Source organism: Callospermophilus lateralis, unplaced genomic scaffold (assembly GCF_048772815.1).
Source record: "Callospermophilus lateralis isolate mCalLat2 unplaced genomic scaffold, mCalLat2.hap1 Scaffold_52, whole genome shotgun sequence".
NCBI lineage: Eukaryota > Metazoa > Chordata > Mammalia > Rodentia > Sciuridae > Callospermophilus > Callospermophilus lateralis.
Genome location: NW_027514454.1, coordinates 5,980,389 through 5,997,171, shown reverse-complemented (window position 1 = coordinate 5,997,171; position 16,783 = coordinate 5,980,389). Strand labels below are relative to the sequence as shown.

The window sequence follows — 16,783 nt, the reverse complement described above, 5'->3', positions numbered from 1 at the left end:
TAGATATGATGCCAACAGGATGATGCCACCTGCTTGGCTTCAGAGCATTCTGCACTCAAGGTCAATCCAGAGCCTATACATATCCTGTCACTTCTCAAATGCCCAAAACTGTTGTATTTATCAGGAAAAATGAGAGAGGGGCCTCAAGGAAGAATCAGTCCCAACAATTATATGAACATGTCTAAATTTTCAATACCAAGGATTAATTTCTGAAGAATAAGCTTATAACCAGAAGCTATCCAGTAAGCCATTAACTGGAATGCATGTACATCATTGCCAAGGAGCCTCTGGGCTTACAAAATCATATACATCTTATTTTTCTCTGATTTAAAAATAACTCATTCCCTTTTTGGGTATGCAGGTAAACAGTGGAGAAAGTAGTGCATCTGCAATACCAGCTGGTGCTAAGGATTTCAATGCTTCCAAAGATGTGGCCTAGAGAAATTTATTAGGCACCAGATGGGTTCTTCCCTCTATGCCAACATGCCCCCATTTAAGTCACTTTTGAACTTCGTTTCAAGCTTATATTATACAAATTCTAGTTGTGGTTGAGGTCAGTCTCCAAAAGTTTCTTGAGTTATTCTTTGGACTCTGTTTTTTTTTCTACTGTGTTTTCCTGAATGATCCTTGAAACCGTATTTACATCTAGTCCCAATCATCTTTCCTATAGAGGTGTTGTAGAGTTGTGATTTTCAAAGGTCTGATTATACTGTTTAAAAACAATCGCCTGAGAGAGTCCAGGTGTCGACTTTTTAAGTCTAATTTTACCATCTGATGGTGTTTGCAAGCAACTGTCAGTGCCTGACCCAAAAGGGCAAAATGTTCTTTAGGAAGGGAGGAGGGGAAGGCATAGTGTCTAGGGGTAATGCAGCATGTTTGTGGGTTGGTATTGGTTTGGCTTTTACACCTTGTTCCCCAGGCAATTAGGATCCAGACTGCATTCTCCTCAGCATCTCTGAAGCTGACCATCACATTTTTCATTGCTCTCTGAAGAATTTTCTTGAATAAATGTTTGAATTGTTCCAATGTCTTCATCTGGTTCTGTAATTATCTGTAAAACATCCCAAACATTTTGGTGCCAGTGAACTTGAATATAAATGACATCTGCAAGGGTTGCATCCTTGAGACTCGCATACCTCTCACACAGCAGAACCAAGACCTGAATGAGACATTCCTTTCTCTGCTGGAACTTAGGGTTTTCAGTTGCTTAACAGATTTTTAAAAAATCCCAGGCTTTTAAGGTTCTCATCATTTCATACATGGGGATTTTCAAGGTGGTCCTCCTGACAAACTGGGCAACAGTCTCATCCAACTCTTTGGCAAGATCCTCATCTCCAGCAGTGCCCTCAGCAATGGTGCCCACCAAGGCACCTTCAAAGCCACCAATGCAATTCCCTCACCCAAAGGCTCCAGGATTTGGGAGTTCGCAAGGGCCAAGATGTAGTCTGTTGTTGAGTAATAGATCTTTATGTATTCTAGATTTTAACCCCATGTCAGATATATGATCCTATATTAACTCCACATCAAAATTTTTCTCCCATTCCATTGGTTGTCTTTTTACTCTGATACTTGTGTCCTTCAATGCACAGACATTTTTAAGTTTGATATACTCCAATTTACATTTTTACTTTTATTGCCTGTGCTTTTGATGTCATATCTAAGAAATCATCGCCAAATCCATTGTCATGACGTTTTCTCCCTACATTTCCTTCTAAGAGTTTCCTAGTTTGACATCTTATGTTTAGGTTTTTGATCCATTTTGAGTTATATTTTGTATTTGGAATAAGGAAGATATACATTAATTACTTTGCATGTGGCTATCCAGTTTTCTTTTTAAAAATTTGTTCTTTTTAGATATACATGAGTATATTTTGACATATTATATATACAAGGAGTATAAGTTATTCTAATTAGAATCCCACTCTTGTGGCTTTATATAATATGTAGTTAATACTGATCATATATTCGTATATGACCATCGGAAAGGTATGTCCGATTCATTCTACTGTATTTCCTAATCTCTCTCCCCTACATTCATTCCCCTTTGTCTAATCCAACAAACTTCCATTTGTCCCCTCTTTACTCTTCCTTGTTGTGGGTTAACATCCACATTGTCAGAGAGATCATTTTTTCCCCATTGTGTGGTCTTAGCACCTTAGTTAAGAATCATAGATTATAAGTGTTTATTTCTGGGCTCCTTATCCTTTGCCATTGGTTTCTATATCCGACTTAATTTCAGGAGTATATAGTTTTGATTGCTGTAACTTTGTAGTAATTTTTGAAATCTGGAAGTTTGAGGGCTTCAGTGGTGTTTGGTTTTTGGGTTTTTTTTATAGATTGGTTTGTCTATTTGAGATCCCTTGATATTCCATATAAATTTTAGGATTATTTTTTTGATCTTTGCTTAAAATGCTCCTGAGATTTTTATAGGTCCTGTGTGCTGTTTGTTAGTTGCTTTGAGCAATGTTGACCTCTTAACCATATTAAGTCTCCAGTCCACAGACACAGGATGTCATCCCATTTTTCTAGAATTTCCTTTTTTCTTGTACTCAGAGCACAAGTCTTTCACATCCTTGGATAAGTTTATTTTTAAGTATTTTGTTCTTTCTGATGCTATTGTAAATGAAATCATTTCCATAATTTCCTTTCCAGATAGTTCACTGTCCACTTTTGCTTTTATTTAAAAAGAAGAAGAAATCTGCCTCCATCAGCTGACTTTCCTGCATGGCAGCAGGTTTTGAGCTGAACAGCAGCTGCTCCTTGTAGGAGGACATTTGTTCTCCAATTTGCTACAGCCCCTGCCTGGCTAGCTTCCCCTCACATTCCCTGCCTGCCCTCTACAGGTATTTGTATCTTCTACCCCTTATTTAGATCATCCACAGAGGTGGGTACACACTGCTGTTATCCATTAGGAAGGAGCTAGAGTGGTGGAACACTCTGGAACAGGCAGGCACCTTGGCAACTGAACAAAAAAAATCAAAGCTAATTTTCCATGCTCCTTAAATTATCCATAAGCACCCAATTAATTTATTGCAATCATTCAAAATAGAAAAACTTCAGAAACATATTGTGTGTGTTTTTCTGTACAACAGGATGCAGAATACAAAACTATTCTTTGTGATTTAACAAAATAGACAGTAATGACCCCATCCTGTGCTGGGTAATAAAGAAACTCCCTCGGGAGTTAGTGAACTATGTAGAGTTGTTTATCATTGTCTCATAAATGGCCACAGATGCGTATTCCAGGCTCTTGCATTTGCTAGGCAATTTTTGTTTTTCTTCCCTTCCTAAAGGTTCTTGTCACCAGCAGTACATGTGCCTGTAGCAGTCTGCCTCTGCTTCATAGCTGATGCTTTCAGCACACTGTGGGCTGGGACCAGGCAGCAAGGTTTACTAGAACTATCAGAGTCAACAGTGGCAGAACAAGTTTCCCATAGTCTCACCATTGCTTCACAGCTTACCCATGAAGTGGGGTAACACAAGAGCCCACCCTCAAATGATATAAGGGACTAATAGCCAAGAAGACCAAAACCACCGAAGTCATAGAGCTGACTTGGAGCAGGCAGAACCACAGGGCAGGTGCCTCTCCCCTGCAGCCACAGTCCTCTGGCCACCTGGGGGCTGGAGACACTGCCCATCACTATGGGAGGCACTTGACTTCTTGGCACTGAGCGCACTCTGCCTGTTCTTTAATGGAGAAATAAAAAGCACTTCTGCCTTTCTGCATCCCTCTCCCTCTTGGGGGCCCAAATCAACTGATCAACACCTTAAATACATTTTCACTTTTCCCAAGGAACTTCATTTTGGATTATATCCATGAGGCACTCCCTCCACTTCATTGCTCTGTGGGAAGATTTTTGTTTTGTTCATTTACTTTAGATTTTTTATTATAAACATTTTAAAATACATTCAATATTTGGAAAAGACAAGTATAATTAACCCCACATATCCATCATTCATTTTCAACTGTGCTGTTTTGTTTCGTCTCCCCCCTCCACCTTTTCTTTTGTCCCCCTGAACACAAGGAGGTGGCACATTTTTACGTAACATTGTTTTGTTTTCAGGCACTCATTTTAACAACAGGCTGTAGTCTCCATGGATCATCATGTATGAGTTATAGTACTAGCAAGGAAAAGTACTTGCACCACTTCTTGTCCTTTTAACAACCCTCAAAGGTAAATCCCCTTTTAGTAGATGAGGACCTTGAGGTTCTGCCTTAATGTGTGGCTAGAACAAAGGCTACATGATGGTGTATTAGTTGGGAAACTCTGAAGGAAAAAGCAACAACATTGTTTTCTTCTTTCTACTCTCAGATCCCCACTCATCAGTCACTTTGGACAGCAGGTGTTAAGTCTCCCTACCAACAACCATTTCTATGATGTAGAACACCAGCTGGATGTCCTCTAGTTCAACCCAATATTGCTGCTCACTGCCTGGAGATAAAACCAGATCCCGAAGTTGGGCTCTGGGTCACGCAAGACTGCCCCCAGTTCAGATGCCCAGCTGCAAGTCCCAGGTTGTGGCCTATGCCTCTGACTGTAGACCAGGGCTCCTATGGTCCTCCTCCATGTGTTCCATTAATTTGCTAGAGGAGCTCAGAGGGCCCAGAGAAACACTTGACTTCCACTTGCCCATTTATTGTAAAAGATAATACCAAGAATACAGATGAACAGCCAGATGACAGAGATGTGAAGAGGCACAAGAAAGGGGTGTGAACATTCTAGGTCCTCTTTGGGATGCCACCCTCCAGCACCTCTGTGTGTTCAACTACCTGGAGACTCTCTGTCTTTTTGAGTGTTTAGGGAGCTTCCTAGGCATGATCAATTCCATCAACCAATTACAACGGCCCTAGGTGATCACCTTAACTTTTCTCTCCTATCCAGAGGCTGGGGGAGGGCACCCAATGTCCATCCCTCTATCCTGCCTCAGCCTTTCTGAATATAGCCCCCATCCTGCATTTATTTAGGGGCCTCTTTCCACTAGTTGTCTTGTTAATACCCAAAAGACACTTATTACTTTGGAGATTCCAATGGTTTTAGGAGCTATGAGCCAGGACACCCTGGGGATGCCAAATATGTATTTCTTACTTCACAGTATCACAGATGCAGTTCTGGCTATATAACAAAAAGGTCCCAAATGTAGTACCTTGAGCACGTTAAATGTTTCTCTCCTGTAAAAGTTTGCCTAGGTCCAGATTGTGCCCAGGGTGACCATGTGGCTGGGTAGGGACCCAGATCTCATCTCACATCACTCAGCCATTGTCAACATCATAGACCAAGATGGCTGCTCCAGGTTTTCTTGTCAGCTGGAGGTGGAGAAGGGAATATTGGATGGTGTGCCCATTCCCTTGAAGGGCAGGATCCTTAGGTTGCATGCATAGTTTCTACTCACCAACCACTGTGATGGTGCATTTTATCACATGATCACACCTGTGAGGGAGACTGGGAAATGTAGTCCAGATTTGGGGTAGGCTGTGACCTAAAAAAAAATTAAAATTCAATTATTAAAGGGAAGGGAAAGAAAATGGATACTGGGTATTAGCAAGCAGTACTTTCATGATTGGGATAAAAGGGTTCTTTTCAAGTTCAGAATGTGGTTTTGAGTTCTTTATATTGAACTCAGTTGTGGCCCATTTTAATAAACTCACTTGTTTCTGGTTAAACTGGAGATAGACATTCCTTGATTAGGGACTTGAATCATTTTTCCCTTGTCTCCATGAATATTTGCTTTGTGCTTTTCTGTTCAGAACATTTATAACCATACTTTCCTTTTAGAATAAAATTTATTCTAATAGTAAATTTACATTATATAAATTAAATTCTCTCACCCTCACTGAAGAGACTCCAGTTACATCGTACCAGCCCCTCCATTGATGGTTTTAGTTTCAGCTCTGCTCTTTCCTACTTTCATGGCCATGGACACATTCCCCTTCTCAAAGCCTCCTTTTCCTTTATGCAAATAATACCATCTACCTCATCTATGGTTGTAGAGGTCAACAGAGGATAAATGAAGGTTCTTGGCACACAGTGAACACTCAGTAAGTTTTATCTGTGTTCAGATATGTGTATAATCTCTCCCACTAACTCTATGCTTTTTAATTCCTATCATTTCTAAAAACAATAACTATAGCATTTTTTAGCATTTTCACAGCTTTCATTTAATTTGTGCTTAACAATACCTGTGAAATACGAAGATGTGTTAGTAAGCTTCCCATCACTGTGACAGAATGCCTGAGAAAACAACTTAGAGGGGGAAAATTTATTTGGGCTCATGGTTTCAGAGGCTTTAGTCCATGGTCAGCTGGCTCCATTACTTTGGACCTGAAGTGAGGCAGAACATCATGGAAGGAGGATCTATTGGGGGAAACCAAACAATAATAGTAGAGCAGATAATACTATTCTTCTCATCTTCTATATTAGTAAGTACAGTAGGGCCCCCCTTATCCAAGGAGGACATGTTCCAAGTACCCAGAGGATGCCTGAAACCACATATAGTGCTAGACCCTATATAACTTTTCTTCCTATCCATACATATATGATACATATGTGAGAACTTTAATATATACATTAGTTAGGTGAGACATTAACAATAATTATAATAAAATAGAATAATTATAACAACACTATAAGAAAAGCTATGAAGGAAAGACTTATGGTCACTCAGAATATCCACTCATATCCTACTCGTGCTTCTTTTATTGACAGTGGGTAACTGACATTGTAAAGTGCAGATAAGGGGGACACTGTGTACAAGCTCAGAGAGATAGATTCAATTACTCAAGGTTGCAGCCTCTTCCCTCTTGCTGGGTCTTTCCCATGTGCACTATACCTGCTCCACTGGCTGTTACCTTAAACCAATCACAAAGCAGCCCTCTCTCAAACCTCCCCTCAATTTCCCCATGACATCCAAGCTCTTCACAAGAGTTGCCTGCATGTGCTACCTCCATGACCTCTTTCTAATTCTCATCAGCCTGCTCCATTTGATTTGTGCCTCTGCCTAATTGCTCCTGGATAAAGCCTGACTGGCCTCAAGCTCTCTGTTCCCTCTGACTCTTGCCCTCAACAATCTTATCCATTTCTGTGTTTCCAAATGCCATCCCCAAATTTGTCACCTGTGTAGGCTTCTCTGGTCTTGATGGTTCCCAGGTCAGGGGTGGGAGCAGGTTAAAGGAACCCTTTCATAGAAGTCCAGACAACAAGGAGGACCTGAGCCAGGGTGGGAATGATGGAATTAGAAAAAAATTTTAAAAAAACAATGAATACAAAAGATGCTTGGAAAGATTCCCATGATGTGGAGACTACATGGCCTTTGGATTCTGAGGGAGTCACGGATTCTAACAGTGGGTACTTGGGAGACACTCAGGGATAGGACTGCAGGGGAAGCTATTGGGGCATGTCTGATGCAGGTTGTAGACCTGAGCCTGAAGCAAGAGAGGGACATCTAAACAGAAAGCCCAGTGGCTAGGGAATGTTTGCTCAGAATCCTTTTCCTTACACTTTCTCTGCCTAGTGATGCAGGCACCCTCCTCTCCCCACCAGGGCCTGCCACTTTGACAGCAGAGTGGATAGAAGGAAAAATGTTGCTTCTCCATGATGTAGGTCATTATCACATCTACAAGGAGCCATGGTAGTGTATTTTAGAGCATTGATATAAAATCATAGCATTCCTGACAGGTTGTCTAAAGAAGAGGGGACAGGTGGAAATGTGTGACCTGTCACCTTCGAACCTTGTGGCTACACTGGACACACCTAAGGAGACCTGAAGGCAGACCTGGTCATCTTGGGAGTTTCTCAAGATCTCTATATTTTAAAAAAACCCATACTACTGTGCTTCTTGGAGCTTGGTTTGGAGTTACAAAGAAGTTCTGAAGAATTGAACAACTACTGAAAGCAATCTGAAATCTCCCTGAATTAGGTCCAGTAGAGATGAAGTTGTAGTTTACCCACATGGCCACATAGGGGCAGCACACACTTCATGAAGTGGTCCCATTGGCTTTGGTCTTAGTCCCAATGCACCATCTACCCTCCCACAGACTCTCAGAGCCTCACTCAGGGATCTATCTTTCTCAGCACCTGCCTTCAACCCTCATTCTTTTATGCTAGGATGGGAGGGCCATCTACTTCTTGATGCCCTCTGGAGTCTCCGAGCCATGTTGTCACTTACCACCTCAATGTCCCAGCACCTTCCTTCCTACTTTTGGCTTGTCCTATCCACCTGCCTTGTCTCTCCAAGTCATAGTCATAGTCTCCAACCTGGCCAGCTTCTTACCACTGGCAGCCATAGCTTTATCTCTAAGACTGCAAGTGATTTCACAGAGTGTGACAAATCTGTGAGCAGAATGACCAAGGAGAGGTATCCAGCAGCCTCACATGATGGGTTTTGAGTGCCATCATGGGGCACATTGTTCAGGCAACTGATATCTAGTTGATGCAGAGTAGCATCCAGGGAAAAGCCACTGATATGCCTTGAAAAAATGTTGACTTTCTGGTTTTGTTAACAATCAAGTCTGCCTTTTATTCTCAGAAAATGGGGAGAATTCAAGGCAATCATGTGGCATGAGTGCTTCTTTAGCACAGTGGTCTCATCCTGGACATGTTTGCCAAAAGTCAGTTTTCCTTTTGCTTTTCTAGGAGGTCTGATCTACTTAGTTCAGGGAGGAAATGTCATTGAAGTAGCCATATATGTCTGGCTGTTACAGGTGGCTGAGCAGCATGACACAACTTCTGGAGTCATGGAGAAGGGACTCTGAAGAAGAACTCTGAGAATGTGGGTGACAATGAGTGCATGCCAGTATTTTGACCTTCTACAGAGTCCAGTTCACCTCCTCCCAATCTGGAGAAAGTCTGGGATCTTTCCAGAGGAATGGAAGAAGTGTTGCACGTTGCCCTTGAATCCCTGCTCAAATCTCACTGTCCTGAGTAACCAGGTGACCATACTCTTTCTTTAGTTATCCAAGTGAACTGATGTGGGGAGGGACCCAAGGAGAAAGCTGTCTGGCTTCTCTGACACTTTTACCTCCGGCCTCTGAGCCTGCTAGTCTCAGCTCAGGCACTTGGTCTTTAGCATTTAGGTAGAAACTGAATCAGTTTTGACAGCACCCTGGGTAGTATTCACCTGATGTCCTTCCTACAAGGGGGCTGAGCCTAGTGTGGATGCAGAGACTGGGACACAGGTGCTGAGAGCGTGACAGGTAACCCACTTCCACTACAAAGCCAGCCAAACAAGTGTGGCCTCCAAAAGGCCACCAGAAGAGTGGGAAAAGGAGGGAGAGGCGGTAGGAACCGGGGGCTCCTGAGAAACCCATTTGGGTCAGGGGGACGGCAGAGATGGCCCCAGGTCAGCCAGGCAGCTCAGGGAATTGACGGCAGCGTCTATTTGAGAGTTTACGGTAAGAGGCTGGAGCAGGCACAGACTGCACATCCCACCCTTTAAGGAAGTGGGGAGGAAAGCAGCAGGGGTGTGGTTAACGACTGGGAGGAGGAGGGGGAAAACACCAACCTGTCAGCCCTCTTACTCTGCCACAGCCTCCAGAGCTGCCGCACCGTACCTGTCGCAGACCCTGACTCACCTGAACCTGCGCAGCCCCCGACTCACCTGGCAGCGCCCTAGAAGCTGTTGCTGGAGTCCGCGCCTCGCTCTCGGTGAGCTTCCTCTCGCGATTTGGGAACCCCTGGCACAAGGGTTCCTGGCTTTACTGGGTGGAAGGGGCTAGAGCGGGCGGCAGTTCCGGCATCAGGGTACCTGGTACCAGGAAGTAGGGGTTCCAGGAAAACACGCGACTTACCCAGAAAGTGGGAGTCACGGTGCTGTGCATGCCCTGCTCTCTGGCCTTCAACTGGAGGCCCAGAGGTTCTATTTTTGGAGTTAATTTGAGTCTCAAAGATGTTTTCCCTTTTTGTGCTCTTGATATAGACAGGGGAGGCTGGGGCCACCGGAACGAAGGAACAGAAAGCTTGTGCCTCTAAAAGTCAGAGTCAGAGCCACGAGCCAGTTGGTGGCTTGGGAATCCGACTTAAGCTCCTGCCTCAGACCTCAGCCCTTGCCCCGCCCTGCTCCATTCTCTAGGCCCTTCAGCACCCCCTGGAGTCACATTCTTCACCCACCCCATCCCACTCCACTCTTCCAGGTATTTCTTGTCTCCCTCCCAGTTTTCTGAACCCAGAGCTCTGACTGGAAGCAGGCTGGACACTGCAAGGGGGTCTCAAGCCTAACTCCTAACTCTGGATATGTGTGCTTGGATCTTTCTGAAGCTGTCCTCCAAATACCCCTCAAGGGTTAAGCTCTGGGCTGCTTGCTCCTGCTGCCAGGCTGTGTGTGGGCAAAGCTTTGAGTGGGTGAATATGGAGCATATGGGTGATGTTCTGAAACCCACCAAACACTGCCACTTGCCCTAACCCTGGGCCATATGACACAGAATGTCCCCACTCCCAAGGGGCAAGCTCCAACTGAGATCATTTAAGGAACCAAGTTGGGACCAAGGGGTGGTCTTAGCCAGAAGGACTTGGAAAACAGAGGCAGAAGAGGTTTAGGCAGACCTGCAGCTAGGCTGGCCTAATGAGGACATGAACAGCATAAGGGGTGCCAGGAGTTTCCTCTGTGTCTTAGCTGTTCTCTGCTCACCTGAAGGGCTTTGCTGACCTAAGCACTGCTGAGGTTAGGAGGGCAGGGGAGAGCAGGATGCAGCAATGAAAAAGTGACTCAGGACAGAAGAGAGAAAGGAAGCAGTCACTCAGAAGACCCAACTTTGGCAGGACAGTCTGCATTCATTCATTCTCTTACTGGCTTCTCACCTGCAACCAGGTGCTGAAGCTAGGTAAAGGAAGACAAGATGAGTCTGACATGTCCCTTGCTTGCCATGACAGAGTGGGGAAGAGCAGGGCATGCCATGGGAAGGGGCAAAGTTCAATCAATCCAGTGCTTGGGTGGGAGAGTAGAGCCAGTCAGGGATGGCCAGGAAGGGTTCCTGGCACAAGTGGCTCTAAATCAGGACTGAAGGATCTATAGGAATTTGCCAGGAAAGAGGAAGAGGGGGAAGAAGACAGCACAGAGGAGGGAAGTGCAAATATCAGAAGCCAAAAGCAGCAAGTTAGAAGCAGCTTGACAAATGGTGGAACTGAAAGTAGCTTGGTTAGTTGGGAGCCTAGAGAGCGTAGGGTTGAGGGAAAGCTGTGAGGTAAATTGAGACAGCTCCTCAGAGCCTCTGAAGGCATGCTCAGGCTGCTAAGGCAACTCTTGCTGGAGCAAAGCTTGGGACCTGGAGCCCAGCATGAGACTTCCCAGCATGCCTTCAACTCTGGGATGAAGGTGCCAGATTTAGCAAATAAAAACACGGGACACTCAGAATTTAATTTCAAATAAGCATATTTGAATATTTGTTTTCAGTATGTCAATTCAAAAATTTGGGACATACTTATACCCATACTTATGCTTATTCACCATTTTTTTTTTTTTTGCAATTCAAATTTAACTGGGTGTCCCGTGTCTGTCTGGCAATCTTTCTCTAAGTTGGAGTTCTTCTGGGAAGTCAAAACTGGGAACTGCATTGCTGCCCTGAGACTGTCTCAGGATACATTTATCTTGTAACCAAATTCTCCTGGATTCCATTTTGGAGCTCCATCACTGAGTGACCTATGATGATAATGATGATGATGTTAGTGAAGAAAATCAATTCCTTGGTGAGCTCATTTGTCTATAGAGCTGGAGGAGGGTGGTGCCTCAGAAAGAAACTGGGCTTCAGAGCCCTCTAGGGCTGGATTCAAATTCGTGGAAACCAGTTAACTTCTCTGAGCCTCAGCTCCTGCATATGGGGAGGATGGGTGATAGTGCACTGTGGAAAAAGTGGTCCATATTAATTTTTATGACACATTCACACAGGGTGACCAAAACAGCACCCACAAAGTGCTTGGAGCTCCCTTATTTTCATTTCCATCCATGAAGCCCTCAGAAGTGTTGGGGGAATATGTGTAGTATTGTTCCTGATTGGCGGGATAGTCCCTGGGCAGGGAGGGGGCTGGTGTTATTTTCTCAGGGCTACCATACCCATATACATGGCCTGTTTCAAGAAGAGGAGATACCCAGGCTTGTCCTTGGAGGTTGGCAGGTAGGCCAAGTGGGTATGACTCAAAGCCCAGTTAGCTGAAGGGAACTGTGAATGAATTAAAGGAGAATCCACATGAGATGCCTAACAATGCCTGGTGCTGAAAAATTCTTCATAAAATGAGGCTTTGATTATTCATAGTTTTATAATGAGCTCCTTATCAGAAAAGTGGAGCTCCGGGATGGAAGGAGGAAGGGTGCCTTGTAAACCAGGCTTTGACTTTAATAAGACCATTTGTAAGGACAAATTAGGGGCTTTCTGAAATGGATCCTGGAGGGTCTTAGAGTCTGTTAAGAGAAAGAGGAAATGGAAAGTGTGTCTACCTTGTGGGAACTGCTGGGTTATAAAGTGTCCCTCTTTCCAGTAGTAAATCTCCCTATCCCCCTGCCCAGTAATAAGTATTTTTGTCCCTAGTCCTTTAGAGCAGCATTTTCCAGGAGTGTTCAGAAAGACTCTATGCCATGAGATAGTTAGAGGTGCCCCATTGGCAAAACATTCAAATGAGGTGTGTCATTCATACTGGCATGGTCAAGGTTATGGTAAGTAATGCTGAGTAAAGTACGCATCACTGGTTTTATGCAAGCACTCATTGAATGCAGCCTAGAAACCTAATTGACTCTTTAGCCAGCAAATACACTGTCCAGAGATGCCCATCAGGACCTGGAGCCCCAGTGATCATTGAAAGTATTCAGAGAGCTGATAGGAGAAAATGGTGCCTGTCCTTTCTGGGCCTCTTCATACTGTGTGCAAAGCTCTGAGTTGGGTGAGGGGGTGGGTTGGGGGAGGGGACGGCTTTTGAGTCACTCTGCTGTTTCCCAAGGTATAATTATTACTCACGATGACAGTTTGATTAAGAGAGCAGACTCCAGGCTGCATATTCTGATGCACTTTTTACCTAGATGCAATGGGCAGATGAAGAAATTGGCGTGGTTTTATTTTTAAGAGAATCTCCAGGTGGGCTGCAGGGATGGGCACTGCTCTAGATTTTGGGGTCTTCTCGAGCTCTTCCCTTTCCCCATGTTAAGGACAGGATTGGAGTCAAAATCAACAGCCACTAACATCCATGGAAAGAAGAGGGTTCACTTTTTGCATCTTGGCTAGGGTCGCTAACATTTCCCTCCTCTCCAGTTGTCTCTTCCTTTAATGTTCTGAACCCCCACCCCTAGAATCTGGCAACAAGAAGATCACTCACTAACCACAGGACAGATCTCTCTCCACAATGGGCCAGCTCTTCCACCCAGGCTTAGGGCTCCCCATTTTCCATGCTCTTTCTCTTGCGGAGGGTCTTCCACCTGACTCTCTGAGACTTCCCCAAGCTAGGGCAGTCCCTCTGGTACCCACAGGGTTCAGGAGGCTCCTCTCAGCCCCTCTGGGAATTGCACCCAGGGTGGTTTTGATCTTCAAGGGTTCCTGTCCCAGCTGTGTGGGAAAGGCCAGACTACAGTCCTGACCCCTTGAGGAGGTAGCACACTTGGTCCTGGTTTCTAATTAGTGTGCATTGTTCTCCTGACACTTTCTCGGGCACCCAAAGCCCCTCTTTGTTCTGCAGGAGTGTGTAGCTCTAGAATCTTTCCATGGGGCCTCACCACCCACCACCCCAAGTGCCTGCTTCTTACAGTTTCCAAGAGAGCTGATTCTGCTGCACCTGCGCAGATATTCTTGGCAGCATCCGGTCTGTCCCCTTGCTGTGGCACAGGTGGTTGGTGCTGATGTACAGAGCTGTCAGTTGAGGCCTTTGCAAGGGACTCACCACAATTCCCATTCCTGAGCCCCAGATTTCACTGTAGCCACAAGTGGGTCTTTCTTGGGAAGTGGAAGGAGGGTCCTGCTCACAGCCTGGGCACTGGCTTCTTCTGCCAGTGTGTGACCTTGAGTGTCTCTACTCTTCTAAACATCCCTTTCATGTTTGAAAATGAAGACTTTGTCCCACCTCTTTAATGGGGTCCTTGAGAGAAATACACTACTTGTGTGAGGATGCTCCCAAAAACTCATGGGAGTTGGCTCAGGGAATTGAAAGAGTTTGGGGACAGAATGATGTGGGCCTGAGTCTTGACTGATTTTGCCAGCTAAAGGAACTGCTCTTAACTGTCCTTTCCTCTTGGAAACTCATTCTAGGCCTTCATTGAGTGTCCCTCCCCTGCACTCTCAGAGTTCCATCTTTTCATCCGAATTTGAAGGAGTCTGTCTGTCCTCGCAGGATTACAGTCTGGCATGGGAAGCACTGTGTGGAGGTGAATAACTGGCAATATGTGAATTTGCAATCCATTACAGAGGCACAGGGTACTATGAGATTAGACGACAGGAAGTCTGGTTAAGAAATGTGACAGAGGCATTTGGAAAAGCTCTGAAAGGACAGGTAGGATTCAGCTGTGGGAACTTGGGAGGGTGATGTAGTCAAAGAAGAGTGTAAATAAAAGCAGAGAGGTGGAAAGGCCTGGTCTCAGTGACTCATTTGGGGCGGAGCCCAGGGTGGCAAATGACAACAGAAAATAAGAGTGGAAGTGAGGTGGCCTGGATCTGGAGATGGAGGAGTGTGGGACACCATGGGATTTTATTGGGAAAGCGGTGGAGAGCTATTGGAGCTGTTGCCTTGGGTGGAGGGGCCTCGGTCAGATTCAGGAAGTGGTGCGAAGTGGATTGGAGAGTGGATTGGAGCTTGCGCTTGCTGAATAAGGGACTTCGCAGTGGCTCAGGTCATGAGAGTGAATACATTGTGTGGTTTGGGTTGAACGTGGGGTCTGGATGGTTTCTGTGCATCAACTGGAAGCTTCTACTTTCTCAGAGCTGAAATTGGTTCTTTGACGACTTAGAAAACTATAGGCTTGTGGGAACATCAAGTGGTGTAGGCTCTATAGGTAATCTCCCAGTTCTCCTGAATTCTCTTTCTTCCATGTTCTCGATTCACACCTAAGCCCCTTTCCGGGGGCCTCACCTTGGAGGTGCTGGGTGCTGATGACTCCCAGGTTCTGCCTCGCCCAGGCTCTCCATGGCATCACTTGAGAAGCTCATCTTAAATGCTGCAGCTTGGAAATGAGACCTGTCTTTCTCTCTCCCCAAAGCATGTCCTCCTCCTGCCATCTGCCTTTCCCTCTGCAGTGCTTGTTTTCCGGGAGGCTGGGTTGGAAACTATGGCTGTCTCTCCCCTACCTCTCTGTCTTTGCTCTTCTCTGCTCATATCTTGCCCATCACTAAGTCCCACAGATTCTTTCTTCATGCCTCTCATTCCTTCCATCCTTACTCAAGCCCAGGCCTTATTACCTCATGTTACTAAATAGTTCCTAAGGGCTTCTCTTCAGATCCCTTGAAAGTTCACTAGTGCCTCTAGTCAGATCTAGATTCCCTTAAATTTACCCTGACTTTAATATTCACTTCTAACCCAATGTTCCTGTACTTTCCAAAAGAAGCCCTTCACCCCAGCCAGCCTGCTGTGCTTACTGGTGACCATCAAACCTCTGCAGAGTCCTGGGTCCTGCCTGGAGCACCAGCCCTGTCTGGGTACCCCAGTCCCCAGTCCTGCATACTCATCCCTCAGGACTTGGTTTCACGCCCACCCATTCAAACCTGAGCTCCACTGCAGCCTCCAGGCTTCTCTGTGTCCGCTGAACTCCCAACATATATCAACTCAGCCTGCTGCTAAATTCCCCCAAGACAGGGAAACACTTTTCATGTTGTTCTCCTTCCTTCTGTCCTCAAATTGCCGGGCTAGGCAATTCCATTTCACTGGGTGGAGAAGTAGGACCCCACCCCCCACTGCACACTCATGCCTGCTCACCTGCACAGACACCCGCAGCCTCTTCCTCATTCCCTGCACTGGGCGTCACAACAGCCAGTTGTGACATCCATATGGCAAGGATTGTATCCCAAGCCTCTTGAGTTCTCGCCCCAGGAACAGGATTCCTTCCTAACCCCTCTTGAAGGTGGAGACTTCCGGTAGCCCAGAGAAGAGTCATGGATCTGCCCCCAAGTCTCCCCATCTGTGAGGTCCTGCTCTCTCTTTTCTTTTGTCCTCTGGCTTTGAGCCCTCCTGGGCCCTGGTGAATGACAGGAGACAGGAATTGGGTGGGAGTGAAATTCACCCCAACTGTGGGTGAAATTGCAGTGGGAAAACAGGAGAGAGACTCCTGGGGGTAGGGAAACAAGGTTTTAGTGACCTGGACTTTGACCTAGTAGTGTGCACAGACTTGCCATGGCCACTGGATTCTGAGCCCTCAGCTCCTCCATTCCCAAGAGGTGAAAACACTCCATGTACATTAACTTCCTTATCTATAGGGGAGGCTTCCATTGTCCTCAATGTGACCGCTGAGCCCTCTACCTCCATCTTTACCTGACTCTCTTTCACCCATGTGCTGAACACTCAATTCCCACCCCCCACTGGGTTCTCACCCAGGACCCCTGGGGACATGGGTCAGAGATCTCTGGGTAAATGGCTGCTTCCTGGCCATCCTACCACAAGCTTCTGGATGGGTCACCTGAGAGAGCCTGAGTGAGCCTTAGGATTCTCATTTGTCTACATGAAAAGGGGGTTGGGGGCTTTTTATCAAGAGGAAAGATTTTTTCAAAGTAGATGGTAGGTGGAATCCCAGTATATAAACCAGGTGAGAATAGACCCATCCAGAGCTGAAGTGGGAGGGGAGATGCCCCAGCTCCTCTTCGTAGTGGCTCCTGGGGTCATCTTATGAGGTCTAT

General features: G+C 45.6%; 1 pseudogene; it reads right to left on the bottom strand.

Moving 5' to 3' along the window:
* Positions 1-312: 312 nt before the first annotated feature.
* On the bottom strand, positions 313-9,814 carry LOC143390297 (centromere protein N-like; annotated as a pseudogene).
* Positions 9,815-16,783: the final 6,969 nt, after the last annotated feature.